This window comes from Lynx canadensis, chromosome D1 (assembly GCF_007474595.2).
Source record: "Lynx canadensis isolate LIC74 chromosome D1, mLynCan4.pri.v2, whole genome shotgun sequence".
Classification (NCBI taxonomy): domain Eukaryota; kingdom Metazoa; phylum Chordata; class Mammalia; order Carnivora; family Felidae; genus Lynx; species Lynx canadensis.
Genome location: NC_044312.2, coordinates 25,711,485 through 25,729,797, shown reverse-complemented (window position 1 = coordinate 25,729,797; position 18,313 = coordinate 25,711,485). Strand labels below are relative to the sequence as shown.

Below are 18,313 nucleotides of genomic sequence, written 5' to 3'. Positions count from 1 at the left end.
TGTCTCTCTCAAATAAACTTTAAAAAAAAGTGTCAACGAAAGACATTAAGGAATATCTAAATAAGGAAGAAATATACTGTGTTCATAGACTAGAAGACTCAATAACAGTAAAGATGTCAATTCTCCCCAGACTGATGTGCAGGCTTAATGCAATTCCTATCAAAATCCCACCAGATTTTTCATAGGTAGAGAGATTATGCTAAAATTCCATTGGAAGTTAAAGGAACTAGACTATTCTTGTAAAACAGTTTGAAAAAGAATAAAGTGGAAGAAATCAGTCTAGTGCATTTTAAAACTTATTGTCTAGCTAAGTGATCAAGTCTAAGTGGAACCGGAGGAGAGACGGACACATAGATCAATAGAACAGAACCCGGAACCCAGAAATAGACCTTCACAAATATACCCCACTGGTTTTTGACAAAAGCACAAACCGGATTCAATGGAGGAAAGACTGTCTTTACAACAAATGGTATCAGAACAATAGCCACAGACAGAAAGATGAACGTGACTGAGTCTCAGACCTTATACAGAAAGTAACTCAAAATGAATCACGCACAAAGTATAAACAAGACAGCTGTACAACTTTTAGGAAACAAAAGAAAACCTGCGGAAACCTTCAAGATCTACAGCAGGCAGAGAATTCTTCGACTTGACACCGAAAACCTCATCCATAAAAGGAAACACCTATAAATTGGACCTGGTCGGAATTAAAAAGTTTACGTTTTGCTGAAAAAGACCTTGTTAAGATGAAAAGACATGCTCCAGAGTAGGAGAAAATGTTTGCAAACCATGTATATGGCAAGGGTTAGTACCTGGCATGCATACAGGACTCTCGAGATCCAACAGTAAAGCAAACAATCTAATTAGAAAATGGGTCTAAGACACGAAAGGACATTTTCCTAAAGAGAACATATGGGGAGCAAACAAACACATGAAGAGATGGCCAATATCATTAGCCATTAGGGAAATGCAAAACCACAGTGAGATATCATCGCACACCTATGAGGATGGCTAAAATAAAAAATAGTGACACCACCACATAGTGGCAAGGATGTGGAGAAAACGGATCACTCCTACACTGCGGATAGGAATGTAAAATGGTACAGCCACTATGGAAAACAATTTGACAGTTTCTTGAAAAACTAAACATATAATTACCATGTGAACCATCAATTGCACTTCTGGGCACTTATCCCAAAGAAATGTAAACTTATGTTCATGCAAAAACCTGTATACAAATATTTATAGCAGCTTTATTCATAATAGCCTCAAACTGGAAACAACCCAGATATCCTTCGAGGGGTGAATGTTTGAATGACTTCCACATCCACACTGAGATATGACACAGCCCATATACTCATGCACACACACACACATACACACACACACACACACACACACACACACACACATATCCCTGGATCAATCTCCAGAGAATTATACTGATTGAGAAGCCAAAAGGTAGGGTCACCTGGGTGGCTCAGTTGGTCAAGCATCTGACTTCAGCTCAGGTCATGATCTCGCAGTTCATGGGTTCAAGTCCAGAATCAGGCTCCCTGCTGTCAGGGCAGAGCCTGCTTCAGATCCTCTGTCCTCCTCTCTCTCTGCCCCTCCCCCTCTCATGCTCTAGTGCTCTCTGTCTCTGTCTCTCTCAAAAATAAATAAACATTAAAAAATATTTTAAAAAAGAAAAACCAAACGGCTATATACTGTATGACTAAATTTATATAACATTCTTGAGCTGATAAAAACTAGAAATGAGGGCAAGTTAATGGCTGCCAGGGGGTGAGGAAGAGGTGGGACCGGAGGGAAGTAGGCGTGGCTATAAAAAGGGGCAGCATGAGAGATCTTGGCTGTGAGGGAAATGTTGTTTTGTTGAGTGAACATTTAAGATAAAGATTCAGGGGGAATCTGAATGGATGAGAAGAAGGACCGGTGCAAGTGCAAGCCCCGCCCCTCCCCACCCTGCCCCCCTCCAGGTCAGTCTCAGGGCCTCTGAAACTGGGCTCCTTCCTTGGGCTCCCTCCTCTCTTCCACCTCACTGAATTTTTGAGCCCCCTTGGAAAGCTTTCCTGCTTCTCCCTGGCCTTTCCTCTGCCCTTTTGCCTCACTGTGATGGCTCTTAGCTCTGATGCCGCGAGGTATTCGTGGACACGTCTGCTTTCTTCGGGTAGTCAAAAGAGAGAACTCCAAGGTCGGGCAGGCAGGGTGTGTCAATGACCCAATCTTGTAGCGACGGTTTCTACACAGGGTCTGGCCTGTGGTAGGAGCTCCATACACATTTTTATTTTTATATCTTTATTATATTTTTAAGTTTATTTATTTAGTTTGAGAGAAACAGAGACAGCGTGAGCAGGGGAAGGGCAGAGAGAGAGAGAAAGAGAGAGAGAGAGAGAGAAAAAAATCCCAAGCAGTCTCCGCACTGTCAGCACAGAGCCCTACATGGGGCTCAAACTCACGAAACCGCGAGATCATGACCTGAGCCCAAATCAAGAGTGGGACGCTTAACCGACTGAGATACCCAGGGGCCCCTCCATATGCATTTTTAAAGGAATACGTGAGTGACATTTAAGTTCGTCCAATAAAGGGCACTTTCCAAAGTGACTCAGGCACCCTGACTGGCGCTGTAAGGCCTACATACCTTACTGTCCAGTGGGGTTGCTCTGTGATAGTCCAGGTTAGCTGACTGGCATAACTTTGGTTCGTAAGGGGCTCTTATAAACCTGGGCACCTGTGGGGTCTGTTATCGCTGCTGGATGGCCAGCTTCCTGGAAAGGAGGCAGGACCTAGTCTCTGTTGCTCTTATGACTCTCCTCCCGGCCAGACTCTGGGCATCCAGTGCTCAACAGCACGATCTTGGGAGGGACAGACTCGGAAGGCAAAACACACAGGACACGGGTTCAACCCCCTGACAGTACTTCTCTGCCCTACTTCCTCACTGTTCGTTTTGAGCAGCAAGAAATAATGTAGGAAGATGGCATTAGGGCCTACCTCATATTACAGTAAGAAGCCTGAGATGTGGGACAGGACAAAGAGGCGGACAGCACACCCAGCCTCAAACAACCAAGTTTGAGGATGAGAGTTTGGGGAGAATGAGAGTTTGAAAGCCCTTCGTGGGCTCTCCTTCCCTCCTTCTGCATTTATTTCTCCACCCCCGGCCACCAGCCTCTCTGGCCGCCATATGGGTTGACCCTCGGTGACCCGGAAGCGCTGTTGCCACCTGACCAACTGGTCGGGTTATCCCTGACCTTTGCCCCTCAGCGTGCTCTGGCCTGGAATGATAACGGAGCTTAACATTTGCGCACCAGCCAGGATCTCAGGGTCATGTGTTAAAGGTTTGGCTCTGACATTTAAGTTAACACGGTTGTTGGCAAGGCCTGCTGCCATCCGGGGCTCTGTTGACTAGAATAGCTCACTTATCAGAATGTCAAGGTAGGAGGAACTAGATAAGCTTTGCTGCACTGGCAGGGACGTGGCCCCGTTCCCCAGCAGCCAGGGTCTCAGGAAGGGGGAGCCGTCCCCTCCGTTTCCAAATAATCCCAGAGAAAGCCACCCACAAGTCTCTTAGAGAAATACATTCAGGTGGTTTTTGTTTGTTTGTTTGTTTGTTTGTTTGTTTCAAATGCCTCACTACACTCCTTTGTGTTTGATCTCCCATGCTTCTTATCTTTTCTTTAGGAAAAAGAGAAAAATTCCTCCATGGCTGACAGCTGTCTCAGGAGACATCTGATGATGGCCCCTCTCTTAGAAACGCTGCCAGCTCTCAATGGCCTGCCTGTAGCTCAGACACAGTGAAAATTTGAATCTAAACATGGCTCCTTCAAACCACCGAATGGACTCCTCCTTTCTCCCCAGGGTACTCCCACCCCCAGCCGAAATACTCAATCAGTATTGCCCAGAAAATGCAAGCTTTTGCTCTCATGCTCCGACGTGGAAGGCATAACCCTGCCTGAAGGACCACGTTCCAAGGCTCTCAAAGGTTAATTGTTCCTGGCACATGCTAAGTGATCAAATAAATGGTTGTTGAACTGATTTAAAAACAAGAAGCTGAAGTAGATGCCATTTTCAAGTACGTGAGCGCCCAGCACACCTATTTGTGGCTTTGCCCACAGAAGGCATGGGGAACTAGGTCACTTTCAGAGCAAATGCTAAGTGGAGAATGCACGATCTGGTTGTCTCTTCCCCGCTGTGGGGTTAACTCCATCACAGGGGACTACGGCAGTGTTGGAGTCTCCTGAATTTCTGGACAGGAAACCCCGGCAGGCATTTGCAGGAAGCCCCAAAGGGATGCTGCCACTCAGCCGGCCGGGGACACTGGGGCAGAGAGAATGTCTGTGACAGAGCCATGCTGATGTTTCCACAGTGGGAGAGCTGGGCTCTGCTCAGCATGTGCCCGCAGACTCAGGGGTGCCCATGTTGGGGAATCCCGCTGAGATCTGCCTGCATCCCCAGAGAAGGCAGCAGAGCTTTCGGACCAGCCCCTTCTCTTTGCTCACGCTTATCGCTTATCGTGTCCCCACTGCTTGCTGGATGGAGTTAGTTCATTCATCCCGTGTCTAATGCAGGCGTGCTACTTCCATAAGACATGTTGCCTGCGAGGAGTACTGGCAGACTGTAGTGGCTTTTGGAGAGGACAGAAGTCTGTGTGAGTGGTCCCCTTTCAGCCAGAGAGCTAGATAGTGTATCTAGAACACGGCTCGGGGAGATAGGGAGGACTGTGGAATGTGCAGACACGCTCTCTATGTGATGTTTCCCCCTTCGGTGGTGACCCTGGTGCTGTTCTGATAATTTAGGCTGCTGTAATAACATACTATCAATCTCATAATTAATATGCAGAGCCTGACAAGTAATAAACACATAACAAATGGCCCAACATACTCCTTCCAAGGTAAAAGAAGGTTGTCTTTTTCCAGCCTCGGGCTGTAAGTCTCTACTCTGTGAACTCCGTTTCAGATTGTCTGGGTCCAGGATGGTACAGGGGATGGGAAGAGGTGAGAAGGGGAAGGTAGGAGAAACAGCCGATGGAAGAAGAGACAACCCCATCGCATACACAAAATGCCCAGTGTCACGTAGTCAGCGTTCAATAAACGACAATTCCTTAATATTACGGCCAAGAAGCATGCACCCTGAGTGCGTGAGGCCATCTAGGGTCAGATCAATAGTTTAAAATCCCAGGCAAGGTGACAAAGCTTTTCGTGCCACAGCCCAAACGAAGGCCTCCTCCCCCTAACTTCTACACCATCCACACCCTGCTTGGTTCTTCCACCAGATTCTAGGGCGCCCCAGAGCCTCATCAGCCAGCTGATAGGATTTACACCCGGCTTTGAGGAAAAGGTACAGATTGGGAAGGCCAGCGTACCTTTCGGGGTTGCTGTTTAACAGTGGAAAGAGTCTGGCTTTGAAGTCGGAGGACAAGGGTTTAGGGGATAATAGCTCTGCCATTATTCCCGCTCAGAACTCTAAAGCTGTGGTCTCATCTGTAAAGCCGGCGAATGACCTCCACCCCGCGGGACAGGCATCCAGATGAACTCATGTGAATGTGTCTGGCTCAGTACTTGGTTCCATAAATATTAGCTTTTTTTTCACTGCTTCTCTCCCACTGGGAAAAGTGCTTTGTGAACCAGAAAGCCCTATGATGTGGTTAGCTTAGCGGTGAGAAAAAGGTACATTTTGGAGTCAGGCCCAGGTGAGAATCTCACTTGTGAGTTGGGTACCTCCCGCGAGTTACACAGCCCCACGTAGCTGCAGCTTCTCAGCCGGAGAAGGCAGATGTGAATATTGGTTCCATTAAAAGGATCAAAAGAGAGCAAAGCGCTTGGCCCATTCTGACACAGAGCAAACAGTCATGTGCCTGTTGATCTTCTGGTGTTCCAGAGGGCTCTCAGAACAGGTGCTGGGCTAGCCTTCCCCGACCTGGTGTTTAGGGTAGGCCCTGGAAATTTGGAGACCAGACCTGGTCCCAGGAGCCATCCTGCCAGCTTCCAGGAAGTGACCAGGCGGCAAGGAGGGCAGAAAGAGCAAGGCCATGTTTCCAATGTGGCCAGACTTAAAAGAAAGCAAGAGTCAGCTGAGAGTCAAAAGCTGAGGGAGCTGGCCGCCTCCCCCCAGCCCTCTACACCTGGGTATGAAGGCAGAACCCTCACCCCGGGGAGGGGGTGGGGGGGTAGATGATGCCCCCACCCTGCCTTGGCTTCTCATTCCACTGCGGGGGGGTGGGGGGGTGGGGTTTGGGGACCCTCCCCCTCCCCCTCCCCAGGTAACCCTGTTGCAGCACCTGCACTGAGATGTTTACAACCCTCTGAAGACTGAACTCCCAATGCCTGGGGCACCTGCCGGCTCTGGGGAGCTCGGATTTCCTGGTTGAACTTTAAACCGGCCCTCAGCCCTCCACTGTCCCCATGGGCTCCCAAAGTGGCAGATGCCTGGCAAAAGCTAACTGCCAGGGGCAAGGGGCACCTTGAGGGTACCCATCCCGCCTTCCAGAACCAGTGGCGGGGGTTAAAAATGCAGAAGGAAAAGAAGGCAACTTACTTGTTGAGATGGGAGCTTCCAAGTCCCACTGATGCTAACTTCTGGGTGCGGGGGCGCTCAGGGCCCTCGCGGGGACTCTCCAGCCCCAGCCATTACCACAGCCTCGGAGTCCGCCTAGAGCTTCTCCCTGGCGTGGGGTCCTGTGGCCAGAGGCTAAGCCATCCTGTCCCTTCCCGCGCCAGCCCCTCAGTCACTCCCTTCCTCCGGCAGCCGGAGGCTCTGCTCACGCTCTCGCTGTCTCGCGCGCGCTCCCCCCTCCCCTCCGTCTCTCCCCTCCCCTCCGTCTCTCCCCCTTCTCCTACCTCCGCCCGCTTCTCTCCCCCGCTTCTCCTCCCCTTCTGCCCCAGGACGGAGGACTCTGTGTAACAACGTGTAATAACCGACTTAAAGGGCCCCGGGCAAAGGCGGGAGGGGCGGGAGGGTGGGGCGGGGTTCCCGGGCGGCCCGGGGCGCAGCGGTTCTGAATGAATCGGATCTGGGAGGTGCGGAGAGCACCCGAGGAGAGGGGGCGGGCAGCTGTCCCCTCCCTCGCGCCCCCTCCCTGCCGCGTCCGGGCTGGTGGTACTGGGGGTGCTTCTGGCCGTGCAGAGAGGCAAAGGATGGAGATCTTGTGCAAGCCTGTGTGTGTGTGTGTGTGTGTGTGTGTGTGTGTGTGCGCGCGCGCGCCCTCCCGCGTGTGCATGTGCGTGAGCTCGCCTGCATGTGCATGTGTGAGCGCCGCGTGTGCCTGTGTGTGAGCGCGCCTGTGCGTGTGTGTGAGCGCGCGCGTGCTGAGTGGGTGCGGTGGAGCAGAGGAAAGGAAGAAACTAGAAGGGCAGAAATCTTGGATCAGAGCCCTGGACGGGCTGCTCAGCCACCTCGCTGCTGTTGCTTCCTCGCCCTCCCGCTCCTGTGGGCGCAGTGAGGGCAGTGGTCCCGTCCAGAGACAGGAAACAGGTCTGCTCTGATCCCAGGGCTCTCTGCTCACCGTCTAACCGGCCTTTCCGGGGACATGTGACCTGGGCCTGGATAGGGATAGCGGGAAAGGGGAAATGCTCTCTCCGCTCAGAGAAGTCTCCCACCGACTTAGAGCCCAAGCTGAATGCACACCTAGGCCCAGTAGAGCCACTGCCTGCCCTTTGGGGTTTCTCCCTGCCTGGAGGGCTGATTGCATGCGTTTATTCTTTAATTAGTGGGAGCTGCAGGAAAGGCAACTGCAGATGGGCCATCCCCTGCAGAGAGGCCTGCTGTCTGGGGAGGCGCCGGCAGGCTTCTCTGAGGACCGTCCATTCAGGGCAGCCCAGCCTATGGGGTTCGGCACACCTGCTCCAGGCCCTGAGCGTGTCTCCTCTCTGCCAGCAGGCACTTGATCAAGGGTGTGAGACCGGTGTCCATGAGACTGTAGGCTCTGCTGGGGCAATGACTGTGACTGACTTGTTCTCTGCTGTGTCCCCAGCACCTAGCATGAGTGCTCAATGAATATGTATCAAGTGAACACTGTGAACAACAGGAAAGCGGGTTTATTAAATCACAAGGAAACAATCGGTTGTTAGTGGGACTGGGCGGGGGCGGGGGGGGGGGCACCAAGTCATTCCTCTCCAGTGAGAGCACAGCAACGTGACAGCAACATGGCACTGGGAGCCATGAGGGCAACCCCCCCGGGGGCTCCTGTTGTGGCATACAGCAGCCAGCGTGCACACGGCCCACTACCCAGAGTTAGAGCACGGAGGGTCCCTGCTGGACGCCCCCTCCTTTCTGTCTGTAGCGGGGTCATTCAGTGTGGCTGCAATTAACCCTCACTGAGTAGGAAATCTCGAAGTCCCCTTGGGGGATTTAGCCTGTCTTCCTGCTCATTCATTACACGTTGATCTAATAGTTTAACACTCTGAGAAGACAGTTCTTAATTCCTTAATTTCCTAGCTCTTGGGAGAAGCCTTGACTGTATAGCCCTGTGGCCTGGATGACATCCTTTATACACATTTACCGAGCCTATGAGAGCCTGTGAGCCTACGAGCCTAACTGTTGCTTTTGGATCCAGCGTAAAAAACTATGGGATTTCTTCTGCCAAATGGGGAGAGACTGGCTGACTTTGAGGCAAAACATAGGGTGGTCTGGGAAATGTTGCTCTGTAAATATTCTCACAGCGATGGGACCTTGGGCCAGGGGACAGAAAACCTGGGTCCAGTTCTTGGCCTGGATCTGAAAAATCAGAGATATGGGGGTTCTCGTCCTGACTGGTTTTTGCAAATTTAGGTGAGCCTTCACTTTTCCATATGCCCAAGTCTCCCAGAGAGCCCGGGCAACATCTGAGGATAAGAGATGCAATTGAAGAATGGCTCTGGGGGCTTGGAAGATGCTGGGTGCGTCTTTCAGTGTCCAAAAATTGATGAGGCAGTACTTGAAAGCACTGAGAATTCAAGGGTGTTATCACTGTTAATTAGAGTACTGCCTCCGTCCACCTTTATCAGCTTCTCTTACCTGCCTTCACTGAGTGGGAGGTGAATCACAATTAAAGTTTTCTTTTTAGAATATGACACACAGGAAATTATCTTTTCTCCTATTTATAGAAATTCGATTTGCATTTATGAGGCTGGTAATGTCTCATAAATATTTCCGGCCAGCTAAAATATTAATTAAAAGAGCTCTACTCTGAAGTCCTAACTAAAACTCTTCTAAGACAAATATTGTAAGTATTTTCACTCATGGCAGAAGAATTCCTCACATATTAGTTGGATATGTTAATAAGTCAACCTAGCAACAACAGACATGTGTCGACTAATGAGTATTAACTTGAAATAGTTAAGAATTCAAAATGGTATGAGAATAGTATCACAGATAATTGTGAAGATGCCACCCAGTTTAAACAGCAAAACACAAGATTGCCGAGATTGTGAACCCACCCTGGATTAGCTCCTCATCCCTCAAGAGAGAATCAATAGCCTGAATTTGGTGTTTTTCTTTCTCATGATTTCTTTATGCTAAGACCACACACACACACACACACACACACACACACACACACACTCTTATTCAATCAGTGAATATTGCCCACATATCCGTATTTTTGCACTCATAAACTCCTCTGAGCACATTGATATGTGCTGTGAGAAAAGCTAATAAGTATAATGGCGGCTTTGATCTACGATGTCTCACCATTCAGTTGGGAGGGTCAGCCTCTATGCAGGAAAAGTTAGCAGACAAATTAACAACTTGGGTTCTACTTCATAGGTGCTAATTGGATGGGATGATGGTGTAGAACAGAGGGTAATGCTAACCAAGCTTGGAGAGTCGGAGCTGAGAGCTGACATCTGCCTAAGGACTGAAGGAGCATCTGATGTGAGCCCTGAAGTAAGACTAGGCTTTGAATATGGAGGGGAGTAGGGTTTGTATGAAGAAAGGTGCGGGAAAGCAAGGCTTACGTGTGTGTGTGTGTGTGTGTGTGTGTGTGTCGGGGACCTGAGGGAGGGACTGGTGTCAGGGGATAGGGCAGGGAAAGTGTGAGGGAGGGTTGATGTCAAGTGACTGTAATGAGCTGAGTGCCTATTACCTCTGAGCTCAGCTAAGCGGTCCACATAAGCAGATGCTTTCATCTTAAGACCCCAGGGGAAGGTAGTATCATCATCATTTCTCCGATGAGGAAACTGAGGCTCAGACAGTCAAGTGTCCTCTTATGGGCACAGTCATTAATAGTGACTTTCATAACCCAGCTTTGTGAGATTCCAAAATCATATTCCTAACGGTTATGGGTGAATGGTGTTCCCCACCCCACCCCAGATTCGTATGTTGGAGACTGAACCCTGAGTATACCCCCAGGGGTGCTGTATTTAGAGACAATGTTTTCAAGAGATGATTAGGTTAAAATGACGCTGTTGGGATAGACCCTGATCCAGTCTGCCTGGCGTGTTTATAAGAAGAGGAGATTGGGGCACGCAGACACCGGCGGGGGGTGGGGTGCACGCAGAGAAACGGCCACGTGAGGACGCAGAGAGAAGACAGCTGTCCGCAAGCCGAGGAGAGAGGCCTCAGGAGAAACCAGCCGTGCTGGCCCCGTGATCTTGGACTTCATCCTCCAGACTCGTGAGAAGTAAATCTGCTGCTCAGGCCCCTCAGTGTGTGGTGTTTTGCTACGGCGGTTCTAGCACACCAACACACGAGCCATACTGGCTGCAACTGTGCCTCTCGGAAGCGCCTTGTGTCCCAAGCCACGGAGCGTGGACTTGCTTCGGCAGAGGGGAGGTGACCGGAGAAGATTTCTGAGTCGGGGAGAAATAGGGGAAAGTCATTTCTCAAGAAGATTTTCCCCGAGGCGTTTGGTACATAACTGATTCGCGTATTCGTTTCAGCGAATGATGACTGAGCACAGATCTTGGGACCTGTGCTGGCGCAGAGGTCGTGTTCGTGCTTTTCACCACCGAGCTCCGCTAGGTCCCAGCTGCTGGTGCATAGTAGGCGACGAATCAAGTTTTGTCAAATGAGAAAACGGTTACGGGCTAGGTTCTGGGGATAGGAAAAATGGCAAGACAAACACAGAGTTTGTCTTCAAGGAGCTTAGGGTCTGGTGAGGGCACCAGGCCGTATGTAACTAGTTCCGCCAGTGACCAGCTTAGGTGCAGAGAGAGTAAGCAGCGCCACCCAACGGAACTTTTGCGACGAAGGAAACATTCCGTATCTGTTCTTCTATAACACGGCACGTGTGGTCGTTGAACATGTGAAACGTGGCTACTGCGAGTCACAAAATGACTTTTAAATCTGATCTCATTTCTTTTAAATAGGCACTATGGTTGGGGGGGGGGGAGTGCGGGCTGCCGGATGGCACTGTCTAGGGGTCAGAGGCAGGGGTGCACGCTTGGGCTTTGGTGGTCACAAGAAAGAACCCCACGACCCGTAGGGTGTTCACAGATCAGCGGTAGGAGCCCCACTCCGGGGAGCTTGTACGAACTACTGAACTCCAGCCTCCACCTCAGTCCTGCTCAGAGACCAGCTTCACTCCAACAAAATCCCTAAGTGATGCCTACGCACGCTGGGGTCGGCGAGAGAACACGCGGTAGAAAACACAGCTGAGGCAGACTCAGCAGATCCAGTGCCTGGTAGCATCTGGGGAGCGGGGAGAAGAGAGGGTGGAACTGGATGGCTTGTCGCTGAGCTGTGCCAAGTAGGCTTCCCGGACTCCCCTGGGATCAGGAGAGCACCGTTCCCCTTCCGCTTCCCTCCGCTAAAGCCCTGATCGCGGGGTGCTGGGAGTTCCTTTATCTGTCTTCTTCCTCTACCTACAATCTGCAAGTTTCTTGGGGGTGGGGACCATGGGGTTTCAAATCCTTCCATTCCCAGTGTCCGGCGTCACGCCTTTTATTCAGCAAATGCTTACTGGATGTATGTGTGGCTCGTGAAGGGAATCAAGAGATCGGAAGGCGCAGGTGGCCCGGGGAAAGAGAGACACAGAGTTTGTAGATGAGGTGCCTCCTAACTTAAGGCTGACAAATCTCCTAAAGAAAATTGTCTGAAAAGAGGAAGGACTGAAGGCCTGAGTTGAGGAAGGAGTCAGGGACCCAAGTGCAGATTTCCGGCTGTCATCTGCAGAGGGGACAAGAGGCCAGAGCTGGGGACTGGGCTCACATCCGGCTTGAGGGAGGAGGAGGGGGAGGATCCAGAGCAGGACAAGATGGCTGGAGGGTAGCTCTGGGGGTGGGGTGGGGGGTGCACCACGCTGAAAGGATGAGGGGCAGGAAAACATTGCAGTTCGTGTATCAGGTTCATTCATTAATAAAATATTTCTTTAGTGGTGCTTATCTTAGGAAGACTTGTGCTCAAGCACAGCAGAGGGTAAGAAATGTGTACCCACAGTTACTGCAGACCACGGATCCAGAAGAGTCAAGGGAAACAGAACTAAGGGGTGGGGGGGAAAACAACATCAATCGGGCTATCAAGGTGTCATTAGTAATTGCAGAATGTATTAAATAGGCCTTTCTTCATGCCTGATTTCCATGCCTATGTCTCTGCTTCCTGAATAGATAAGTATCCCAGCTGTCGCTGGAGGATCCCAACTCCAGTTTTCTTTGAATTTCTTTGATTTCTGACATTAGCACCACCTGGCTCTTAGGCTTTCCTAAAACAAGCTTCCCGTTCCTGAATTTCCTCTTATCCGTGAGTCCAGGCCCCAGGGCCCGAGAGAGACATTTACCACAATTGGCTGCACAGTTGATTTTATTGAATCAGCATCTGTGCTCCTAGAAGGTGGGGCACTCAACAAGCTAGAAGGTTCTGGATTTTGTCCCCAGCGTTGCGTTTTCAACGTTTATTTATTTTGGGACAGAGAGAGACAGAGCATGAACGGGGGAGGGGCAGAGAGAGAGGGAGACACAGAATCGGAAACAGGCTCCAGGCTCTGAGCCATCAGCCCAGAGCCCGACGCGGGGCTCGAACTCACGGACCGCGAGATCGTGACCTGGCTGAAGTCGGACGCTTAACCGACTGCGCCACCCAGGCGCCCCAGCGTTGCGTTTTCAATTGTCACAACACCGAAGGCAAATGATTTTTTCATCCAGGTCCATGAAGAAGGATGATATTTGAAGATGAAAGAAGATAAACAACTTAATTTTTTTCCCTAATTTTATTGATAAAATCTCATTCTGCTTTATGGAAAACTCCCCAGAAATAAATGCCTGACCAGCGGGGCCCTTCCCAGGCCGGTTTCACAAGTGGCCAATAGCACCATCTAGTGGTTGGAAGAGATTTTTCTCTCTCTCTCTAGAACAATTAGGCATTCATTCATTTTCATCTTTAGTTTTGTTTTATTAAAGTAATATGTGCGTATGTTCAAAGCACATGTGCATATGTTCTGGATAGTTAGGAAAACAGCCAGGCTGCCCCCTCCTCCTCCCCCATCTCCCAACCTGCAGACACTCCTACTTTCATCTCTGCTATTTTTTCCCCTTGGTTTCACCACACATCTCTAAATGACACACTTGTAGTAATACTTCTAGATGCTTCTGTTTTAGAGTCTCTCCAACTTCCCAGAAGTGTTGGATGGAACACTAAGATGGAACTTAGCTCCCATTCCTCCCCCACCTCTACCACATATGTTCTCCCTTCTCATTTACCATTTTCCCAGTGGAGTTTTGTCAGAATTTCCATCAGACAGTCCATGTTAATACTCATATGTCTATAAAATTCTGGTTGGATTGTAGCTGATCTATGCAGTCAGACTACTTTTTCAATCTCGCACAAGTTTTGGGTTTCCCTGACATCACTAACTCTTCTTGGTTGGCTCTTATCACCAACCTCGGTGAAAAAATTTCCACCTACACTTTCAAGCTCTTCTCAAGATGTCCCAAAATAAAAACAATTTTAAAAGATTAAAAAACAAATGTCCAGATACATCAGGTTCTGTTGGTTTCATCCCTTGGGGAACTCTCCTCTGGAGTCTTGTGCTCCCTTTGGTCTACATGGGTGGCCCTCTCTGCTGGGGGTGTCTCTTGTCCCTTCCACTCTCTCTTACTGCACCCCATTTCCTGAGTCTCCTGTTTGCTTATTTCTTGGTTCACTCTCTCACTTTGGAGGAAAATATTCTACAGTTCTGTCCTGGGAAAGAGAGCATGTGAGGTACATTTTTTTTGGAGACTTTGCATATCTGAAATATCTCTATTCTGTTCGATTGACAGCTTGGCCAGGTATGGCATTCTAAATCAGAAATCATTTTCCTTGAGGGGCCCCTGGGTGGTTGCTCAGTCAGTTCAGCATCTTACTCTTGGTTTCAGCTCAGGTTATGATCTCAAGGCTCACGAGTTTGAGCCCCATGTGGAGCCTGCTTAGGATTCTCTCTCTGCCTCTCTCTCTCTCTCTCTCTCTCTCTTTTTCTCTCTCTCAAAATAAATAAATAAACTTAAAAAAAAGGAAACCATTTTCCTTCAGAATGTTACAGGGATGTCTTAATTTTCCTTCCATCTTTTGATGATGTTGAGATGTCCAAAGCCAGATTCATTTTTGATCCTTTTATATGTCCTCTTTTTCCTTTCTGAAAATGAGCATGATCTTCTCCTTGCCTGTAGTGTTCTGAAGTGTCCCAATGATGTGACTTGTGGTGGGACTATTTATATCCATTGTCCTGGGCATTAGGCAGACCGTTCCATCATTGCCTTCCATTCTGGGAAATTTTCTTGCAATGCTTCTTTGATGATTTTCTTCTTCTGTTTTCCCCATTCTCTTGTTCTGAAATTTCTGTCACTTAGATATTGGACCTCAGAAACCTCATATTTCCTTATCTTTTCTCTTCCAATTTTATCTCTTTGTGTTTTTTGCTCTGTGTTCGGGAAGATTTCCTCAACTTTGTCTTTCGAACTATCCATTGAGATTTTGGGTTTTGCTATTGTATTTTAATTTCCAAGACCCCCCCATTTTTATTCTCTTAAGATTCATTTCTTTTTCTCTTAAAAAATTTTTTTTAAATCTTTATTTATTTTTGAAAGAGAGAGAAAGAGAGAGAAAGAGAGAGAGAGCACGAGCAGGGGAGAGGCAGAGAAAGGGAGACGGAGAATCTGAAGCAGGCTCCAGGCTCTGAGCTGACAGCACAGAGCTGGACGTGGAGCTCGAACTCATGGACAGTAAGATCATGACCTGAGCCAAACCAACTGAGCCACCCAGGTGTCCCTTAAGGTTCATTTCTTGAGGGTAACATTCTTTCTACTTGAAGCTTTCTTCTTCCTGCCTGGTCCCCACTTCCTCCAAGAGGCTTTTACGTGTCTGTCTGTTTTAGCTCCTTGGATATCGGGTAACCTGCTAAGAGGAAGCTCTGGGGCAGAAGATGGTGTTGACAAACTCTGGCTGGGCCATTTCATTGCAGGAACCCCTGATAGCAGTTTTTTCTTTAGGACATGATCTGAGTTTTCAGGAGCAACTCTTTCAATCTCCTGTTTGGAGTGTCTGATACTGACTGCTAGCCTCTGAAGTCAGGCTGGGGAAGAGAACTGGAGACTATCTACTATGCATATGTTTACTTAGTTCTTCTTTTTTTCAGGGTATGATAAACCCATCCTTAATGGTGCCATGTGTCCCTCTGTCTAGGGGCCATTTGCTTTACCATTTCCGGGAATAAATCTCCAGACCAGTGCAAGAGAGGGCCAGGAGAAATTTTTGTTTTTGTTTTTGTTTTTGCCTGGGCCTATGCAGGGAGGGGATCTGGAAATCTAACTACTGTCTTTCCTGAACAGCCTCAATGAACCCTCCTTGTGTGAGCTGCTTCGTTCATCTCCTACCCCAACTTCTGGAGGTAGACAGTGTTATAGATAGCTAAATCTTTTGGGATTCTAAAGGGTGAATTTGCTGGTTCCTGTTTTTTTTTTTTTTCCTATACAAGCATAGAACACATCTGTTTTCTGGTTTTCAAAAATGTTGTTGTTCTTGTCTCTTGTCCAGTCTTCTTACCCTTGAGGGTTAATGCCTTTTCTAAAATTGTTATTTTATTGGGGTTTCAGGGGAGAACAAAAGTAGAAGCATTTCTTTAATTCACCCTCTTTATACTCAAGTCATGCATTCATTTTTAATCATCTATTCTGCAGACATTTGCTGACCCCTTGCTCTGCAGAAGGCTCTGTGCCAGTTCTGGATGTGCAGTGATGAATGAGGCTATATTCTCTGCCTACAGAGGTGCCTACCCTCATGGTAACAAATAAATAATAAATAGTTATACAAGCGTATATGGAAAGAGAACACAGCTAATGGTGATGGTTGGGCGTCTCCTGTGAGGTTGAGTCTCCGTTGAGGAGGACAGCTCTCTGCCTTTCCAGAGACCCCCAAAAGTGACAAAGCTTAGAACATCTGTCAAGGTCCTTGCAAATTCAGTCACTTGATTGCAAGCACAGCCATCTCCCAAGGGCACCCATTAAAATCTAGCTTCCTAATGTCTAGACAAAAATGCTAACTTATTAATTCACAGTGAACACCAGAAACTAGAACTCACAGACGGCATGGTCAACGAATTTCTCCCTACAGGGAGAGACCTACATGGGAAGCCATATCATGATTGGAACATTGCTAAGTGCACCTGGAATCCAGTAAAGGGCATTAGTTGTAGGTAGACTGAGTGGTTATTAGTCTTGGCTATTGAACAAGAAGGAAGGTCATAGTCAATGGACTAAGATATTGAAGTCTGCTGCCCTTCCCCGAGAAAATGCCTGATTCACAGTGCACTTGGGGTTGTTATTTTCTTCGCATACATCCATCACTCTTTGTGTGAAGACCCAAAGGTATTAGGCTTTGTCTAGAGTGCGTTCAGACTCTCTCCTCCCTGCATTCTCCCTCTCCCTGCCCACGGATGCTCAGTTCTTCCCCTGACACTCTGGCAATGTTGAGATTTTTATTGGGTCATGGGACATGGTCACTTACTAGATGGTGGGTTTTGGATGAGCTGCCCTAAATCTGTCTGATGGTGGGAACACCTGCTAGGGGATTGGAGAGTCATATGAAGTATCTGTCAAATTCTACAGGGACACAGAAGAAGATCACCCTACTTCCTTTTGTAGTAACATTAGAAAATACTTACTGGGCAGTTTTAAGCTTCCCGTTATCTCAAGAGAACCTGATGATCATTTGCCCCAGTGTCCTTTTGTAAAAGAAGAAACCAAGCCCCAAAGCTGTTAGTGAGAGTGGCTGGGTGGGCTCTTTCTCCTCTGCTGAAGGATTTGCGGGCCAAGATAGGACTACAGCAGTGGGCATTCATAGCCTCTGTCTAATGAGCCAGGGAGGATGGGTGAGGTCAGGAGGAAAAGGGGTGGGGTTGCACAAATAAAGGTGGGAACAAGAATTGCCCATGCTCAAATCATTTGTTTTCCAGGACACCAGGGCTGCTCGGGTAATGAGGACAAGATTGTTAACCTAGCCTCGGGTCATGAGGCCGGGGTCATCACATGCCCTTCTCTGCAGCCACCTTCCTTTGTTTAGATGACCACATAACGTAAGGGTCATGAAAGTGTTTTTGGATGAGACAGATAAAAGGAAGCTACTGTGATGGTTGTGTTATAAAGCAATGCTAAGTCTTTTTCAAAGAGGAGAGCTCATTGCTGGGATTCTTTTACCTGAGGGTAGCAACAGCCCTATATCATACTACCTGAGCCTAGGTCAGGCCCTGTTTGTGTTCTTTAATCTCCAAAGAGCATCCCAGCCACCCACTACCTCCATTTCCACAGCCCCCGGCAGTCCCTGGGGCCACTGGGGGCAGTTGTCCCCATCCTCACATCCCAGCTGGGGAAAGCATAGTGTGGCCTCCGCTGTGCATCGGTGGAGGACTTAGGACTCAAACCAGGATCTCCTACTCCCTGGTTAAATTTGATCTTAGTATTACACATGATAATAATAATAATACTAAGTGATGTTTATGTAGCACTTAGCAAGGAACTTGTACACAATATTGTGTAAATAAGGCAATTATAATTTGTCCCTTTTTCAAATGAGGAAGCTGAGACTCAGGGATTATGTAACCACCCCAACGTCATACTGCTATGACGTGGCAAAGGCAGACCTCAAACCCAGACTTCCTGGCTCCAAGTTCAGTGTTTTTCCTACTACCCAAGTTCCCTGAGGCTGTCACCCTGAAATTTGGGGCCCTTATTCTAAAGCACGTTTCCTCCCCTTGAATGAGATCCTCATTACCTACACCCAAGGTCACAGTGGGATCCAAGAAACAGCAGGGGCCTGGCTGGAAGGCCAGTGAAACCCACTCTTTGGGGTCCAAGTTCTGAGATATTCTAGGAGGGCCTGGGGTTTATGGTCCTATAGGCACTATGGGTACTGAAGGCTGAGCTACAGTATTAGT

General features: G+C 48.5%; 1 protein-coding gene across 1 annotated transcript in view; it reads right to left on the bottom strand.

The window, feature by feature from the left end:
- Positions 1-6,784, bottom strand: part of KCNJ5 (potassium inwardly rectifying channel subfamily J member 5) — a 28,753-nt gene extending 21,969 nt beyond the window's left edge. The window contains exon 1 of the mRNA XM_030332852.1: positions 6,532-6,784. The gene's annotated coding sequence lies outside the window, so the exon portion shown is untranslated. The remainder of the gene's footprint in view (positions 1-6,531) is intronic.
- Positions 6,785-18,313: the final 11,529 nt, after the last annotated feature.